This window comes from Sminthopsis crassicaudata, chromosome 4 (genome assembly GCF_048593235.1).
Source record: "Sminthopsis crassicaudata isolate SCR6 chromosome 4, ASM4859323v1, whole genome shotgun sequence".
Taxonomy (NCBI): Eukaryota; Metazoa; Chordata; class Mammalia; order Dasyuromorphia; family Dasyuridae; genus Sminthopsis; species Sminthopsis crassicaudata.
Genome location: NC_133620.1, coordinates 360,286,138 through 360,301,572, shown reverse-complemented (window position 1 = coordinate 360,301,572; position 15,435 = coordinate 360,286,138).

Sequence of the window (15,435 nt, the reverse complement as noted above, 5' to 3'; positions counted from 1 at the left end):
TCTGAATCAGATATTCATTAGTTAGGTAATCCTGAGTAGATCACTTAACCTTTCTAAGTCTTAGTTTTTCCATCTGTAAAATGGGGGAGGCTAATTTCAACTACGTCCCAGATTTGTTGTGAAGATCAAATGAGATAGCATAGTGTAAAACATTTTGCAAGGCTTAAGTACAAACCTTAAATACTATTTACTTTAGAAATACTTTAGTTTGGAACAGGTCCCGTGTTGGATTACTTATCTAGTTTAGCTCAGTTCAGAAAGGTTTATTGTTAAAAGATTGGAAATTCAGGGATGAAAGTTTTAAACAATAACCATCTATTTATTAATACGTAGAGTAGATGAAATTCAAGAAAGGAACATACAGCATGGTATATTACAATATGCCATTTGTAATTATTAAATTTGAAATCTGTTTTTTACTGTGTATTTCTCATTTATCTTAAGCAAAATATGGTCTCTTTGGGCCTCAGTTTTATTATCTGTAAAATAAATAGGCTAGGCTAGATGATCTTTAAAATACCTTCCTGTTGTATATTCCTATGAGGACCATCTAATCAGCTAGTCCTCACTCTACATAACCACTCTATATTTCTTTCCAGTTAAACTTTTATTCAATGACATTCTTTAAATAAATAGTATCAAATGCAACTAGAAATGGTGATAATATTTCATAGATAAGGATACCTTCAGACTAAATATTGACATAATTTTAAAATGTAGTATGCTCTATGCTTTAATGTATTTTCATTTACTTTGTTAAATATTTCCCAATTATATTTTAATGGTTCAGATCATGGTCCAGAGTGTTGTAGGCTACATGAAACTAGTGACTGAAATGTTGGACATCTCTGTTTTACAATTTGATTTATCTGCTTATGTTTCTTATGTACCTCTCTATTGTGTTTTGGGTTATACTCCGATTCAGTTATTTGAAGAGTATTTTGAGAGAAGTATTTTATATATATATATATATATATATATATATGTATATATATATATATATATATACATATATATATGTATATGTATATATACATATATATATGTATATATGTATATGTATATATACATATATATATGTATATATATATATATACACATATATATATATGTATATATATGTATATATATATATATATGGGGGGAGAGACAGAGACAGACAGAGATGGAGATGACAGAGAGAGAGAGAGAGAGAGAGAGAGAGAGAGAGAGAGAGAGAGAGAGAAACTTGAAGCTGTTAAAACAAATGGCAAAACCAATGTCAATCCAGCCTGCTTTGCTCTTTGCATTCAATTCTAGACCCAGGTTATCATCCATTCACCATGTTTCATCACCTATGTAGTCTGACCATAAGATGAAAAATTCTTTAGCTGTAGCAATCCAAGAAGCAAAGAAAATGAACACCCACACAATTGAAATCACAAGTTTTTGAAGTATAGGTAATTCATCTTGAGTAGGAGGAACGTGGAATGTACTTATATTTGTGCGCAGAAATAGAACATCTCCATTTGTTTCAGTGGTCATGTTATAAGCTTGGCAAACATGACTGGTTTCTGGAGGCCAAAAACAGGCACTAGAGCATTTAATTGGTTCCTACCATGCATGGGTGCTGTTGCATGATGTGAGTATTCATAACCTTTCTTGAAGTGAGAAGTCTGAGCTTAGGACTTCCCTTTCCACATATTTCTCTGTAAGTGAATTGCAAGCAAAAACATTCTTTAGGAAGTTCTAAGAACACAGCTTTGTTTAGAATGACAACCAGTATTTCTCAATGAGAAGCCTATACAGTTTGATCATCCTTGCCCACAACTTTGTGATAATAAAATTGGTAAGGATGGGAGGTGGAATATCTTCTCAGTCTTTTTTTTTAACCCATTAGGGGAATGAATCAGTCCTACTGTAGGGAGATTAACCTATATAAATAGAAAGGGAATTTGAATTTTGAGTCAGATGATCTAATTCAAGTTCATTCTGGTTTGTTGTGTGATTTTTAAGCAAGTCATTTTTCCATATGCATCATTTAATAAGTGAAAAGGCTCCATGGATAGATTTCAGGGGATATTTCCTTGGATAGGAAAAAGAAAAATGAATAACTTCTTTATTTCTATGTAATTAGTTTCCTGTGTACTTTGTTAATAGACTTCTTTACACTATCAATGAAATCTCTAGCACAAAAAATGTTTGAGAATTCCTAAGAAAAACAATCTCAAAATTCCTTTCAGTTTTAGGTGCCTATAGGGATCAAGTTTCAATTGCCCTAGATGTAAATAGAACCATTAGAGTCTATTCTCTTGATCTCTAAAATAGACACTGGGTTTCAGAGGAGAGAAAAATTTCCATCTGTAAGGAAACATTAAGATTTTAATCCTAGCTAAATGTCATCAAAAGGTGTTTAATATGTAAACCAAATAGACTAGATATGAAAGATGGATCCTTTCATCCACTATTTTATATCAATCACTACTCAGGCTAGGAGGGTGACTAGGAGGCTTTCTCTGATCTGGACAATCCATTGATTGGGATTTGGTGTATATTACTGTATATGAAAAATCAAGTCATGTGGTTATTATGTGCATATATATATATATATATATATATATATATATATATATATATATATATATCTTTTTAGTCCAGGATCTCTGTATTTCTTGGTAGTATTCATAAATCTTCCTGGAGAATTAGTATGATATCAGAGAAAGAGCTCCCTACAGCAAACACAGGAGCAACACTATGTCAGGAAGATGTCTTATAATGCAGTGGGAATTCTTTTAAACTTCCAGTTCACCAGTTTCTCATAAATGGGGCTTTTATGGTTCAATCAACAAGGAAATCACAGTGTTTTAAGAATGCTCCCTTTGCTCCCTCAAGATGAAGCCAGATCATTCTACCTGAATTAGATAGTCACAACTGATAGCACTACAGTGATAGCTAGTGTATAGAAGAATAAGCAACTCAAGGAAAAGATGAAAGAGATTTCTTTTTTTTAAATGGGGAAAAACCTTTCTAAACTACTCTTCCCTATGATATATTCTGTTATCTTCTTATACAGATGCTTCCTATACCATACCTCAAAAGAATATATCTTCACAAACAACAGCATGGAGGAAACTTTCCTATGCATCCACATTGTCATAATGTTATTATAACATATTTTGTAGTCCGTGTCTATGGCTTAGCATGCTTAGCATCCATAAATTATCTACCATGGAATAGTTGTTAAAGTGCTGAACTTGGAATTGCAAAACTGTCAATTTTAATCTCAACTCTGACACTTATTTGGTTACTAGTCACTTAGCCTCTCTAATGGAACAACTACTACATTAAGTTATTGAATGGCCAAATGACCTAAGGTACAAAATGTGCTTTTTATATTTAAAGTAATATAAATCATAAAGTAACATAAATGATGGCTATTATTATCCTTGTTCTCAACCTTTCAGAAAGTTCCTTTCTCTGCATAACAACTTTTTTTCACTGGGGATTACACCATCTTTTATTTTCGGTTCCAAAGAGTTTAGAGACAAAACTTGAGACCAAAGCTTCAAGTCTGAAATAAAACTCCTCTGTGCACCATGTCACTCTACCAGTGTGATATGGCAGCTGAAAATCCTATCAAGACATAAGCTGAATTAAGAGAAGTTTGATGTTCCCAAAAGAGCAACTGAATAATCTTGCTTTCATTTGTGCTAGTGACACAGTATTTGAAATGTGCTCATTTCTGTGTGCTACTCAGTTTTTCTTTTTTAAAGCTTTTTATTTTCAACATTCACCCTTGCAAAACATTTTGTTCTAAATATTTTCCTCTTTGCTTGCCTCACCTCCTTCCCTAGATGAAAAGTAATCCAATACATGTTAAACATATGCAATTCTTCTACATATATATTTCCCCTTTGATCCTGCTGCACAAGAAAAAACACAAGCAAACAACAATGAAAGAGTGAAAATGCTATATTGTGATGCATCAGTTCCCACAACTCTCTCTTTGGGTACAGATGGCTCACTCCATCACAAGGTCATCAGAACTAGCCTGAATCATTTCATTATTGAAAAGAGACACATCCATCAGCATTGATCATTGTATGATCTTGCTGTTGCCATGTACAATGATTTCCTGGTTCTGCTCATTTCACTCAGCATCAGTTCATGTAAGTCTCTCCAGGCCTCTCTGAAATCATCTTCCTGATTCTTTCTTATAGAACAATAGTGTTCTGAAACATTTTTATACCATAACTTATCAGTCATCCCCCAACTGATGGGCATCCACTCAATTTCCAGTTTCTTGCAACTACAAAAGGGCCTACCACAAACATTTCTACACATGTGGGTCCTTTTCCCTTTTTTATTATCTCTTTGGGATATAGGCTCAGTACACATACTGATGGATCAAAGGGTATGCACAATATGATAGCCTTTTGAGCATAATTCCAAATTGCTCTCCAGAATAGTTGGATCAATTCACAACTCAACCAACATTGTATTAGTGTCTCAATTTTCCCACATCCCCTCCAATATTCATCATTATCTTTTCCTGTCATTTTAGACAATCTGAGAAGTTTGTAGTGGTACCTTGGAATAATCTTAATTTGCATTTCTCTGACCAATTGTGCTTTAAAGCATTTTTTCGTATTACTAGAAATAGTTTTAATTTCTTCATCTGAAAATTGTTCATATGTTTTGACCATTTATCAATTGAGGAGATTTGAATCAATTCTCTATGTATTTTAGAAATGAGGCCTTTATCACAACTATTAGATGTAAAATTTTTCCCCCGTTTACTGCTTCCCTTTTAATTTTATTTTTTCCTAGCTTTATTAGTTGCAAACCCAATTCATTGATCTTTTCTTTCTCTATTTTATATAAGTAAGCTTCAAGAGATATAAAGTTTCACCTAAGAACTGCTATGTCTAAATCTCATAAATTGGTATGTTTTCTCATTATTGTCATTCTTTGGATGAAATTATACATTGTGTGTATGATTTGTTGTTTCAACCACTCATTTTTTAGATTTAGATTATTTAATTTCCAATTGATTGTTGGTCTATTTTCCCATGGTCTTTTATTGCATGTAATTTTTATTGCATCATGATCTGAATTTGGTATTGCTATTTCTACCTTTCTACATTTGATTCTGAGGTTTTTATAAGCTGATACATGGTCACTTTTTGTAAAGGTTTCATGTACTGCTGAGAAAAAGTATATTTCTTTTTGTCATCGTTCAGTTTTCTCCAAACTTTCTAACTTTTCTAGAATTCTGTTTACCTCCTTAACTTTTTTTATTATTTATTTTGTGGTATAATTTATCTAGTTTTGAGAGAGGGAGTTTGAGATTACCCCAATAGTAGAATTTTTCTGTCTTAATTCTTTTTTGCAGCTCTCTGAACATCTTCCCTAGGAATTTGAATGTTCTACCATTTGGTGCATATATGTTTAGTATTGATATTACTTCATTATCTATGGTACTCTTTAGTAAGATATAGTTTCCTTCCTTATTTCTTTAAATTAGCTTTATATAAAAAATAAATAAATAAATTAGCTTTATTTTTGCCTTTGCTTGATCTGAGATCCAGATCATTCCACTTTTTTTTTTTTTTTTGCTTCAATTGAAGCAGAATAGATTCTGCTCCTTTTACCTTACTCTACATGTATCACTCTGCTTTCAATGTGTTTCTTGTAAACAGCATATTGTAGGATTCTGGCTTTTAATCCAGTCTCTTATTCACTTCTGTTTTATGGGAGAATTTGTTCTATTCACATTCATAATTTAAATAAATACTCTGTATTTCCTGCCATGTAGTTTCCCCCCAGTTATACTTTTCCCTTTCTCCTTTTCCCTCATTCCCAGTATTTTGTTACTGATCACCCCCTTCCTCAAACAGACCTCCCTTTTTTCAGTCCCTCCCTCTTTTTTATACTTTCCCCTTTTACTTGTGTTGTCCCATATATTAGCCTTCCTCCTTGCTTTCCCCCTTTCCCTCATAATTCCCTATAGAGAGAGAGACAAGCTTCTCTGTGAAGCTAAGTGTGTCTGATATTCTCTTTGATCCAAATCTGATGAGAATAAGATTCACACAATGCTCATCTCCCTCCCTGCTTTCCCTCAATTGTAATAGGCCCTTCTTGACTGTTTATGAAATGTAATTTACCCCATTTTACCTCCATTTTCCTCTTCTTTCAGTCCAATCCCCTTTCCAGCTCTAGTTTCTTTTTTACATTCTCACAATAAAATCAAATTGTACCTGCACCTTCTAAGTATACCCATAACAGGGATACAGTTGTCAAGAATTAAACATATTGTCTCCTCACATAAGGATGTAAACTTTTTAACTTTAAAAAGAAACAGTTATTTTTTCTTTCCTTTTTACATTTTTATGCTTTTTTGTCTATTTGAAAATTGAATTTTCTGTTCATCTATGATCTTTTCATCACAAATAAATGAAATTCACATGTTTCATTAAATGTTCATTTTTTCCCTGAAAGATAATGTTTACTTTTGCTGGATAGTTGATTTTTGGCTGCAATCCAAGTTTCTGTGCCTTTTGGAATGTCAAATTTGAGGCTCTTTGATCCTTTAAATTTGATCCTAGTCCTGTGGCTCCTGAACATTCAAACTGTTTCTTTTATGCCTGCTTGCAATATTTTCTCCTTAATCTGATAATTATGAAATTTAGCTACAATGTTCCTTGGAGTTTTCATTTTGGATTCTTTTGTAGGAGATGATCAGTGAATTCTTTCAATGACTATTTTATATACTGGTTATAGGACTTCAGGATAGTTTTCCTTGATGATTTCTTGAAAGATATTGTCCAAGCTCTTTTATTCTTCATGACTTTTCAGAGAATCTAATGATTCTTAAATTGTCTTTCCTGAATCTATTTTTGAGGTCAGTTGTTTTTCTGATGAGGTATTTTACATTTTTTTTCTATTTTTCCATTTTTTTGGGTTTTGTTCAAATGATTTGTTTAACGGATGTCTCATTGAGTCATTTCCTTCCATTTATTCAATTCTAAATTTTAGTGAACTATTTTCTTCACTTAGCTTTTTTTTTATTTCCTTTTGCATTTGTCCAATTAAACTTTTAAATGAGTTGCTTTATTAATTGTAATTTTTGCCATTTCAGAAATTTTGTTTTTTAAGGAGTTGATTTTGTTTTCCATTTTGCCAAAATGATTCTTCAAGAAGTGATTTCCTTTTCCAGAGCTATCATTTCCTTTCCCTATTTTTCTTCTAATTCGCTTTTATATACTTTAGGAATTCTTCTAAGAGAATCTGTGAGATGGAGAACAATTTATATCACTCTTTGTCTCTTCATCTGGAGCTGTTAACATCCTCAGGGTTTATTCTCTGTTTGGATAAAAGCTATCTATGGTCAGAGCTCTTTATGCTTTTTTCCTTATTTTTAAAGACTAAGGATTACTCTTAGGGAAAAGGGGAGATTGTTCCAAGCTTCCTCTATAGGAGACAGCAGCTTCAGGCTCTGGGGCTGGTGCTACGGAGTTCCTTCCTATACTGAGTGAGCTTGGACAAGTCGTCCATGTTATGCTGAGGTTCATGCAGTTGAGTTGGAGGTCTCCCAGCTGGTCTGCTATTATACTGGCTTCTGAACCAGGACAGAGAGCCAACACTGCTGTATTTTGGCAATAAGCATCCCCCAGATTCCCCTTACATACAGAAGCCTCTCCAACCTGTGTCTCCCTACACTGAGCCTGGTCTCGCCTATGCTGACTTACAAACTGCCCTGGCATGAGATTGAGATAGTCCTTTCCTGAAGTTCTTCCAGAATTTCTTCTGCTGGAAATTTGTTACACTCCAAATATTTGTGGGTTTTGTCACTCCAAAACCTAATCAGAGGTATTGATCTGAGGGAAGCCAGGAAGAACTCAAAGACCTGTCTACTTGACCATCTTGGTTCCATCCCTCTGTGCTATACTTTAAGATAAAGATGAATCAACAATATCCTTGGGAGAGGAGCCAGGAATCCAAGGAGACTAAAGTTCATGCCAGTCATAAAACTAGTAGAAAAATAAGGAGTGTTAAGGTAGGAGTTTAAATCAGGCTTTAGACTATGTGACCCAGTAAAATTTTACCTCAGTTTTCTCATCTATAAAATGGGAATGATAATAGCACTTACCTCTCAGAGTTGTTGTGAGGGTAAAATGAGATAATATTTGTAAAATACTTTATAAATCTTAAATCATCATATAAATAATATCTGTTATTATAGTTGTTATGATCCTGGAGGAAAGAAGGCTTGTATATGTACAAGACATGAACAGTAATATGTTCATACATACACATACACACACACACACACACACACACACACACACATATATATATATATGAAAAATTGCTCTGGGCAAAATATATATTTTGCTATTGGTCGTTGTTTTCAGATGTCAAACCATTTTTCTATCCCATTTGGGGTTTTGTTGGCTAAGAATTGAAGTGGTCTTTAATTTTCTTCTCCAGCTTATTTGATAGATGAAGACACTGAAACAAACAGTTTTAAGTGACTTGCCCAAGATCATATTCCTAGTAAGAGATCAACTTTGACATGAATTTAAGTCTTCCTGACTCCAGGCCCACGTTCTATCCACTGTGTCAAAATTTGATCAAAGGCTAGAAATACAGATTTTCATTCTATATAATAAAGGCTTCCTAACAATTAGAGGTTGTTATTTTTTTAAATAAGGATCATGGATTATGAATCACTAAAAGTATTCAATGAGAAGGAAAATGATCTCTTGTTTAGAATGTAATGAAAGTATTCTTTCTAGGATCTTAATTGAGAACTATATATATTATATTGTATTGTATTGCATTATATTAATTATATTATAATATATTATCATATTATATTATATGGAATACCTTAAGATTCATCTAGTAGAAAATCCTAATTTTGCAAAAGATAAAATTTATAAAGTTAAGTGACTTGCTCAAGATCAAACAGGTAGTCAGCAGCATAGTTGAAACTTCAAGCTAAATTCTCCAAGTTCTAGGTCAGCTGAATTAATTAGAGTACTCTTTTTATCATACAGGGGTGGGAGATAGGTTTTCTATTTGGTTTCTGAAATCCTGCCCAATGTTCAGAGATTTTGATTTCTTGTATGCTAATGTTAAGTGATAAATAAATTTCTTCTGATGAAAAAAAAAAAATTAACTCGAATGTTCCCTTTCAGAGAAAATTCTCTTTCCCTGCCTTCCCAAGTTCAGTATCTCTTTACTCATGACTTAGGTCTCATTACTCATCTCTTAGTATATCACCTCTGAAGGAATGGATTGATGGATGGGAAATATTCCTAACTGTGTTACTTGGCCCCTTCCCAATATATGAGTCAACCACAGATTCACTATACAGTGGGGAAGAGCTTGCTTAACATACATTAACTATTTAAGAAGACATAATCCATTCATTCCTCACTGCTAGGAGAAGTGACTGAAGATACTGGAGAATGCCATGTTCCACTTGGGAACAATCACTTCAGTTATAGAATATGAGGTTCTCTATTGTGAGGCTCTTATTTGCCTTCAACATCTAGACTACACAGAAATGAGATATAGATGAAGTTTGTCTTTAATTCCCTAAAACTTCCTTTTCTTTACCTTTCTTGCCTTTCATGCCTTATGTCTAACAACCTACACGGTTTGTGGTCTAGGGGGTTAATTCTTCACAGTGAAATTTGCATTTTCTTAGGAAACTTTATGAAAAAATACATTCATTTCTCGTCAATACCTTTTCTCTTTATCATTCCTCTTGTGGGGTTTCTTTGGTAACCTTGTAGTAAACACACTCCTAATTGGTGATTTTTTTTTCCCTTTTGGGTGGCCAACATTCTTGGTTCCCTTTCTAGCTCTAATGTCTTGGACCCTGTTCTCTCAGACTACTAAGTTTAATGACCACTAAGTTGCATGAGTTTAGTATCTCTGACAAGTTGTGAAGGAGCAGTTGTGGCTCTAAAGAATGGAAATGCTAAGGAGCTACTATATATTGGAGCTTATCCTGGAGGTCTTTCACTTCCAGTTTTACTCTCCTGAACTCTACCTTCCTCTTTGAGCTTGACTTTTTAATAGTATCTAGTCTGAGCCAGGAAGGCTGGTCATAAAATGGTTAAGATAGGAATCCATGAAATATTTCTGAGGATGTAGGTAGGCTCTCTAAAGACTTTTCAAAGGAGCCTTTTGTATGTCTCCCTGTTATTCCTCCTTTAGGATTTCTGTATTCTACTATGGTATATTAACTAGTTTTAATCCACACTAAACTTCTGTCTCCTCCAACACCTTCCCTCTTCTCCAAATCCCTACATATTTTCACAATTGTTCCTTTTCTTTCTTATGGAGTTTCAGACCTGGTGTAATTCACATATCTCAGCCACAGGGTCCATTTTTCTCCCATATCACTGCCAATATTTTGACTCTGAAATCAAGTGCTTAAAACTATACATGCCAAAAAAACATGAAGGAACAATGGCTTCAGACTTGATGGTGGTGAGTGATGTGTGTAACCTGAAGAGCTAATAGTCAAGAGCCTTAAGAGAAAGAGAGCCTTAATTCATTTTCATAATGGAGTATCTCTTGGGATACTCCAACAAATTGCTTCCAAAGAACCAGTTCCTAATTCTGAAGTCAGCAGGAGGGAACCTGGAAAGGATCATGATTAGCTCAGCACTATGAGAGACTGGGATGGGGGGGAGAACCCCCAAAGTGATAAGTTGATAAATTGTACTCCGATTATTTATTTTTCCCCTTGTTAATTATTGTCTGTCAGTAGATTCTTTCTATTTTCTTCTTATCAACAATTCTTCCATATGGGATTATTTTGGGATCATTTTCCTGGTTTACTTGGAGATGGGGATAGGGAACATTTATACCCTAGTTTATTTTAATTTTACCACCTTTCCAAGTTCTTACTCACTTTTCAGTTCATATATAGGGAGACTGAGATCCAGAGAGAAAGACTGAAATAGTTGCCCGAGGTCATTCAGTGAGTCAGTTGGCAGACTTGGCATTTAGGGACTGAAGCATTCTTGCCTCATTTCTGGTGCTCTTTCTATTAACCCCATTAATCCCGATTTTGGTAAAGGGTTCCTCAGATCATTCTTATCTATCCTAACTCCTAAAGTCTATCTTCTAAAACAAACAATATAGAAATTCTCCCATAACACACAGCTTCTTTACCCAGTCTAAAAGAATCCTGTTAAATAAAAAGTTCTTCAGTTAACTTTTTAAGATGTTCTTAGATACCCTTTTTTGTACTTGGCCTGAGATGGAACAATTTCGACCTAATACCTAATAGTAGATTTGGAATGAATGATTATGGGGACCCACTTCATACATCATAGCACAAATCACACCATCTTCTCCTTTCTGGGAAACACAATCACTTTCTCCCAGTAGCATAAGGACTTTCATTATTTACTATTTGGAATTTGTACTCTATGGGCTCAAACTTATAGCCCCTTAAGCTGATAGAATGTGTCATTTTTTATGATAATTGCCCGAGACTGGGTTTGGAAGCTATATATCAACAGAGTTAATGCCATTTAGAGACCATTCTTTTGAGTGTCGTATCTATATTTTGATATTACACTCAAGCTTTCAGCTGCTCTCAAGGTTAAAGATCTTAATCTCCCACCTACCCTCTCTTTTAGATAAAGCATATGGGTTATTAACCAGAAATGTGGGGAAAATAAAAATATCAACTGCTGGATGAGAAATGCTGTTAAAGTTGGGTCTGCTCAGATGGTTTCCAAGTGGAGATTTGGTGCTACTTAGAATCTAGCTAATTGATTTCATTATTCAACGTGGACTCTTGAATTAATAATAATAATAATAATAATAATAATAATAATAATAATAATAATAAAGTTTGCAGTTCATATAACTTTAAGGTTTATCAATCACTTCAACCTTCAAACATCACTATGAGGTAGCTACTACTATTATTTCCATTATAGGGAATGAAACGGAGGATCAGAATTAGGTAATTTGATCAGGGTCATATAGCTAGCAAGTGTCTGAGACAGAACTCCAAAGTTAGATCTATTTGATTCTATGTTTAATTCTGTATTTACTGCTAAAGAAGGCAGAAGAAGTCTACTTTCTCATATTTGCCTTCTAGGCTGACCTCATCCATATGTCTTTTTATAAAAAGAAACTAAATACCTACAACATTTTGACTTATTACCCCATGCCTGGAATGCTTTCATTCCTAATATGTCTTTCCTGACTTCCTTGACTTTCTACAAGTCCCAACTTAAAAGTCTATCTTATATAAGAAGTTTTTTTTTTCTGATTTCCCCCTTGGTGATCAACTCTAATTTATTCTGAATATATTCTGTTTAAATGTAGTTAACCTCAATGTGTTAGGTAGACTTTTTTCTACACAAACATATAGGTGTATAGATAGACACATAGATAAATATGTGCACATGCATGCATATACACACATATGCATGTATTATATATGTATGTATGTGGGTGGGTAGGATATCTTTGCATATATTATATGCATACATACATATATAAATAAATATGTATGTGTATATATAGAAAGAATTCATATCTAATATGTATGCATGCATGCATGTGTAGATACATATGTACATACAGATATACTCTTTGCCTTTTGTTCTGAGTTCTGACTGACTTAAAATAAGATCTATGTATTAAAAGAGTGGATTGCACAACCAATATGATATAACTATCATCTATGTCCTGAAATGTTAGAGGTACCTAGAATATCCTATACTATACTCAATTTAATGGTTAACTGGGTGAAATTTCACATTAAACATATATATACATATATATATATACATATGTGTGTATATATATATATACATATATATGAATAGATTGCAATATTATAGTACATACATGCACATGTATACATATAAATATATATATATATATATATATATATATATATATATATATAATTTACTAGCTATATTAGGCAATTGCTAACTTCTAGTTTTCATAATGGATAGAGCATTGAATCACTGGATTTGAGTTGAGGAAGACATGAATTTGAATCCTGCCTGAGATACTTGCTTGTTGTGTGACTCTGAACCAGTCATTTCCTCTTTGACCCTCATATTCTGTGATATCTTGTCCCAGGAGATTATAATCTTTTTGAAAGCTGGGTTGTCTTTTGCTTTCTTTGAGTCCCCAGGGTCTAGTATGGTGACTAGAACATAAAAGACACTTAGTAAATATTTACTGACCAACCAGTAAGTCCCTTTTCAAACTTTCTATCAAAGAAAGTATTATTGCTGTATAGAAAGATCACAGTAAAGAAATATTGGGAATGGAAGGAGATTCCACAACATTGAATTCTTCCAAACTACAAGCATAATCTCGTAGTTTCGAATCATTTTGATTTTTGAACTCTATTATTAACTATATATATATATATATATATATATATATATATATATATATATATATATATATATATATATATATATATATATATATAACCCCTCATGATCCTTCAGTGTTTTTCTTATTATTTTAGTATCTGTAATTTAAAACAAAAATAGATGGAAATGAAAAGTTACTATTAATTCAGTAATGTTCTTAAATGTATTTCCTTTATATAAATCATCCTCTAAATATATTTGAAAAAATAGTGATAGGTGTATTATTTTGGCATATTAGGTAGCTAGGTTGCACAATAGATAGAGCACTAAGCTTGGAATCAGGAAGAATTGAATTTAAATTTTGACTCAGATATTTACTGGCTTTATGACCATACACGAGTCACTTATGTTCCCCAAACTTCATTTTCCTCATGTGTAATAATAAAAACATCTACTTCAAGGAATGTTTTGAGGATTAAATGTTTTGGTTTGTAAACCTTAAAACATTATATAAATGCTGACTATTAGTATGTAGAATTTCAGAATTAAAAGGGACCTCAAATGTCATTTAGTCAAACCCATGTCCCCAAAGGACAGTGTTCATTTAGCCTCTGCTTAAGTAAGTAAGAGAGAAGATAACCTATTAGCTCTGGAGGCAGCCCATTCTACTTATGGATAACTCTAATTGTTAGGAAGATTCCCCATCCCTCACTTTCCCTTCTCTTCTCTAGATGTAGCTAAACTACATAGAACTAATGGAATTTCTTTGGCTCTTTTTAATGATCTTCATAATATATGTCCTCAAATTTGAAGTTTCCCCATCTTAGTTATTTTGGATATTATTTAGCTTATCATTCTTCCCAAAATATGACACTCAACATTTTCAGGTTCAATAATTATTTATTTTTATGATTACTTATTAATAGACTTACATTTGTTTTTCCAGTTTCCTGGGTGCTGGTCTGCTTACCCCCACTTCCCAATTCCAGCAACAATAACAAAAGCTCTAGGGGACATTGCTGGCTCCAAGCCTATATATTTTAATATATAAATAAAAAATTTTTTGTCCATCTTCAGTGAAAGCTATCAACCAAAATTTAATTAGTTTCACAGATTTAGAAGTAGGGAAAGCCCCGGAAGCTATTGAGCCCCATTTCTTCATTTTACAGCTGGGGAAACAGAAGTCCCTAGCTTAAATGACTTTCCCAGGCTTACATAGCAGCATATGTCTGTGGCTAGGCAGTTGCATCCAGGTCTCACTGACTCTGTTCAGTTGCATTTCTGCTTGGCTAGGTTTTCTGTTTATTAACAAAAGAAGAGCATCTTAGCAATAATAAAAGAGATTAGAAATGCCTTTGCCCTACATGGAACATAAAGAGAAGATAAATGAATACAAATTGATTTTGTGATTTATTAAAAACATTTCCATCTCAAGCCCCTCTAACTACATATACAATGTGAACTCACTGCTAATGAGTGAAATAAAAGCAAGTCATCCATTTGGTTGAAGTTCTTTGGACAAACTCCAGCTTGAAAACTTGACCCTCATCCAAAAATCTTCACTATAGTTTTTAGAAAGAGGGAGTAACTAGAACTTTTTAAAGAATACATCCATTGTACAAATTCAGTTCCATCTGTGTTAATTTACACTCTCATTTCTTAAGAAAACTCAAAAACATCTTGAGTAAAGATGATTAGGGGAAAAATTACTTTTAAAAGACTGGATTTAGGGGAAAGAAGCATCCATTCTTATTTTATTTGAGCAAGAAAATGAAAGACAGGCTTTAAACAAATCATTGGTCTCACTCTCTCATTTGATGAATATGTGAATGTGCATCAGAGGAAGAAAGCTCATTAATGAGCCAGATAATAGGCTGATAAGTTTTGATCTGAGAGGGAACTTACAGAGTATCTAGGCCAACTTTTCATTTTACAAATGAGGAAACTAAATTCTAACATGATTCATGTGACTTGCCCAAGATCATTCTTATAGTGAGGAAAGATGATGAAATTTGCACCTAATTTTTAATCTGCTGCTCTTTTCATTTTAACTGGAATCTATATA